Raw genomic sequence first — 5382 nt, forward strand, 5'->3', positions numbered from 1 at the left:
CCCACCGCCATCTTGGCCGCTTCCTTTTCTGCTTCCTTGATGTGCGCATGCGTTTTTTCTTTCTCTCTCTCTCTCTCTCCTTTTATCTCTTCTCTCTCTCTTTCTCTCTCTCCCTCTTTCTTAATAAATACTTATGGCTATTTCCTGTGTTTATGTGTCTGTTACCTGCCGCCACCGCCCGCTGGTGGGAAGCTGTAGCCGCTTTTCTCATGGCGGGCTCCACCAGCCCACCCGGGGATCATTTTTAAGAATAACATGCTAGAGCATTTTTGCCTCCCAAGTGTCAACACTGCCGTATTTATGCATGACATTCACAGCTAAACAAAGTCATTGCGACTTACTGTTTGTCTTTTCCCTTTCAAATCTGTACTTTCTGTTCTTGATACTAGTCAAAAAGTTTTTGCACCCCAATAAACCTCTCTGCTGATGCAATAATCTAAATCAGACCAAATCAAACTGAATTTAAAAAAGCCCAGGTTTAATGGATACCAGCGCTCCTGGGTGGCCTTCCTCAGAGAGGAGATAGGGAAGGAAGACCAGAAAACCACATGTCTGTTTTCTAGGGGGCAGTTTAAGTACCCTGAGGGAGTGATCTTAAGCATCTCTGGGGAGGGGGTCATCATTTGGCAGGCACTCTTGGAGGTGGAGTCTGGACTGAGGCAACTCCCAGGGGAGGGGGCTTGAGGTAGAACTTTCCACCCAAACATTCCAGACTCTTTGGGTATATGGATGCCAGGGGCTGGGATGAAGCCTTAACCCAAGCATTCTAGACTCTTTGGGTATATGGATGCCAGGGGCTGGGGTGAGGCTTCCACCCAAACACTAATATTTATTAATATTAATAGTCTGGGACTGGGGAGTTGGCTCAACAGTTAAGAGTACTTGCTTCTCTTGTAGAGGGCTCAAATTCAATTTCCAGGACCAGAATTGGGCAGCTCACAACCACTTGTAACTCCAGCTCCCATGGATCTGATACCCTTTGCTTGCTTCTACAGGGACTGGACTTCCATGCACAAACCCAAACAACACACTCATACACATGTCCACAATAGAAATAAATCTAAAAGAATGGCTGAGATTATATTTAAAAATTAGAAAGATACTAATGGCTCTATCTAAAATAAATCGAAGTTGCTCAACACAATTATCCTAAATGCATCTTATGTTTATATAGTAGAATTTTCATGGGCTTTCGACTTGCATAACTTTTTATCAGTGTTTCATCAATCAACCCCTAATTAGAATGTTACAAAATGAACACATACCGATTTTAGTATGTCATAATATGGAGTCATAATGAAAAACTGAGTAATTTCTCCCTCTAATCTAACCCTCTGTATTTCTGATTCTTGGTGTGAAATCTCTGCCATTTGTGTGCTAATACCATAAGTAAACATAGCAGTATACAGATCCCATCATTCCCTCCTCTCTTCCCTGTCCCCAGTCCCTCTTTGTGCATTTGGCCCAATATCAGCTCATACTGAAAATACAAGTTCAGAAACTGGTGGCCTACATTGTAGGTACAGCTGGGAAAATATTTTACTTGCTGAATACTAGGGAATTTTAACACAAAAATCTTGGGGTATCTTAATCTAAGTGGCTACACGGTGATAGAATTATCAGCCCTATGCAGGCATTCTGCTTCAGTTGTGCCCAAAGGCACAATCTCAAATGCTACTTACTCTAATATGAAACATGGCAAGATCAAAGTACGTCGTATCTCAGTTCCTGAAAATCCAGCATCTGGCCAGCCGAGTGGCACAGATAGATAATCCCAATACTTAGGTGGTAGAGGCAGGAGTTACCAGGAACTCACGATAAATTTCAACCATAATACATATCAAGTTCATAGGCAGCCTTGGGCTATATGCTTCTCTGTATCAAAAAAAAAATCCTAACAACAACAACAACAACAACAGCAACAACAAACTGGGGGGTATAGAGTTTGGAATTAAGTACCAATTCAACATGGCCCCTGTCTTCCCTATTATGCATACCTTCACCAATCCGTCTTTCAATATCTACCACTTAGGGACACTTGAGTTTATATCTAACACTCTTTAGCAATATATTGGATAGTTTTTGCATGTATCTTTATTGTGGCATTATCAGTCAGCTCCAGTTGCCTGTGACCCAAATTTCATATTACAGTGGTTTACATACTAAGGGTTTATTTTTTTTCCCATGAAAATTTGGAGGAGGGTGATTCAGGGATAATAATGCATTCCCCAGTCATGAAGGACCTACATTCTTTCTAATTACCTGTCTTAGGACTGCTTTTCTGTCCCACGGTCACTGTCTTAATTAGGGTTACTATTGCTGTGATGAAACATGTGACCAGAAACAACCAGGGAGGAAGGTGTTTCTTCTGCTCGCAGTTCCGTCTAACAGTTCATCCCTAACAGCAGTGAGGCAAGAGCTAAAGCAGGGCAGGAACCTGGAGGCAGGAGCTGGTGCAGAAGCCCTGGAGGGGGCTGCCTACTGACTTGTTTTTGTAGCTTTGCTCAGTCTGCTTTCTCAGAGGATCCAGGACTACTAGCCCATGAATGCCACCACCCATGATGGCTCAACCCTCCCCCATAAATCAGCAACTAAGAAACTGTCCCACAGGTTTGTCTACAGCCGGACCTTACGGGAAGCATTTTCTCAATTGAGGATCCCCTCCCTCTCCAATGACTCTAGCTTGTGTCAAGTTGACAAAAAATAAATAAATAAACTAGCAAGTACAGTAAGTTTACCACCCCTGATGGCCGAAGAGGTCTTGTCCCCTCCTCTATTTCCAGGTAGGAAGCAAAGGGTCGAAAGCAAGCTGACCCTTCTCCCAAGTGACCCAGCCTGCTTTGTAGAATTCTGGAACTTACATCTCTTTGGCCACAGCTTACTGGCCACACCCAGCTGTGGGGGAGGGGGTAGCAAAAGGCAGTGTCCTGGTTTCCTTTCTGTTGTCATAAGCCACTGCCCAAGAGCAATGAAGGAAAGGAGAGGGTTTGTTTCCCCGTACACTTCCAGGTCAGAGCCATCACTGAGGGAAGCCAGGGTAGGAACTCAAGGCACAATCCCAAAGGCAGACTTGCTAGTCCACGCAATATCACCCACTCACCAGCAAGTTATTACAGCAAGAACCACAGAAGAGCTTGCTTGCTCTCACAGGCTAACAAGCTTAAACAGCCCAGGGCTGTGTGTCTATGGAATGGTACCACCAACAGTGGGCTTGGCCCCTGCATCAATTAACAAGCAAAATAATCTCTCTACAGGATAATCCGATCTCTGCAATTTCCCAATCAAGGCTTTTTCCCTCAGATGACTCTAGGCTGTGTTAGGTCGACACCTAAAGGTAAGTAAGGCAAGTAGTGTCTCTTCTGGGTTCATTGACGCGGGAATGAAATCTAAGGCCAAAGAAGCCTGTGCCTCATTCCTGTGGGTTAATGAAGGAGAGAGACTGCTGATTGTCCCTCAAGACCTAGCTGTGCTTCCTCCCACTCCAGAGAGTCTCTGGGAGCTACCTGTGTTGGACTCTTGCGTCCAAACACCGAGAAGGAGTCGCCCCCAGAGACCATCTCATACACCACAGCCGATGCAAAAGCATGAGGATTTTATTAATTCTATCATGACAGGGTCCCACAGCATTCGGGAAGCCGAGGGACCTCGAATAGCTGGTACAGTCTACTTTTAAAGGGGCCACAGAAGCAAGGGAGGTTGTTCTTTGACTATTCTGATAGGCTTATTCGAAAGGGCTATTACCAATAATTGACTGGAGAGCTGTTGCCAGATCAGATGAGGTAAGAGGTCATTTGACCCCGCTTCCCAGGGGACCGAACCAAAGCATACGTATATGGGTAAAATTGTTCAGGAACTGAGTACGTGCGAGTGTAGCTGTTAGGTCCTTGGTTCCCAGGGGAGGAGGGGAAGCACTATGGCACAGAGGCTGAGAGGATTCAGAATTGTCAGAAATGGCTTCAGGATTGTCTTAAAGTCTTACACCTGCTCACAGTGGTACTTGGGACATAGGTTAGACTTCTACATTTTCTGATTTAAAAAAAAAAAAAACAATTTCCCAAACTCAAAATATATTCTATCTTTGTCAGTATTTCTTTTTATTTTTCTTTTCAGACAGGGATTCATGTATCCAAAGTTATGTCTTATGATCTTGAGCTTAGTTTTTGTTATGTTTGTTGTTGTTGTTGTTTTTGTTTTTGTTTTTGTTTTTGTTTTTTGAGACAAGGTTTCTCTGTGAAATAGTCCTGGCTGTCCTGGAACTCGCTTTGTAGATCAGGCTGGTCTTGAACTCATAGAGACCAGCCTGCCTCTGCCTCCTGAGTGCTGGAATTAAAGGTGTATGCCACCACTGCCCAGTGATCTTGAACTTCTCATCATCCTGCCTCTACCTCCTTAGTGCTCAGCTTGCAATATGTACATCACAGCATTTTAGGTAGCACTAGGGATAGAACCAGGTCCTCACATATACTAGGCCAGCACTTTCTCAACTGAACCACACACCCACACCCTTACTTAGCATTTTCATTTCTTTAAGATTCACCAAAGGGGGATTTCTAAAACTAATACATATGAGTGTTAAGTTTTGAGACACGGTCTCATGTTGTCCAGGTTGCATGTATACAAGTCTCCAGGCCCAATTCTAAGTATGTTTTAGTAAATAACTTTTCAAAGTTTATCTTTATTTAGTATATGAGTGTTTTGCCTGTTTATGTGCTGTGCAGTCCATGCGTGCATGGTGTTCACAGAAGCCAGAGGAGGCCAGATCCCCAGACCTGGAACTACAGACCATTGTAAGTCATCACAGGGGTGCTGGGGATCCAACCTGGGTACTCCGGAAGAATAGCCAGTTTTCGTGACTGCTAAACCGTCTTTCTGCGATCCCCTCCCACCCATCTAAGTTCTAATGCACAGTGGAGGGTAATTTCCCAGGAAAATGTGGGTACGTGCCACAGTATTTAACACACCTCCCCATGGCTTTGGATATCTTTCTTTTAAGTATCTTTTTCCTGAGCTAGGGAGAGGGCTCAAGTCAGCAATGAGCTGGTTGCAAGAACGTGATAATCTTAGTTGGAATCCCAAGCATCCACAATAAATTGGGTGTAGTGGCTCACACCTATAATTCCATAATCTCAGCATTGAGGAAGTGTAAACAGGGTGATCCTTGGAGTTCACTGGCCAATCAGTGTTTCAGAATCCATGAGATCTAGGCTCAATGAGAGCCTCAAAAAATGAGAGCAACAGGAGAAGATATTCAACGTTAGCCTCTGGTCTTCTCACACACACACACACACACACACACACACACACTCACACTCACACACACACTCATGCATGCACACAAATGAACATGTACATACACACACCATTTTTTTTTTTTTTTTTTTT

This window comes from Microtus ochrogaster, chromosome 6 (assembly GCF_000317375.1).
Source record: "Microtus ochrogaster isolate Prairie Vole_2 chromosome 6, MicOch1.0, whole genome shotgun sequence".
In the NCBI taxonomy this organism is placed as follows: Eukaryota; Metazoa; Chordata; class Mammalia; order Rodentia; family Cricetidae; genus Microtus; species Microtus ochrogaster.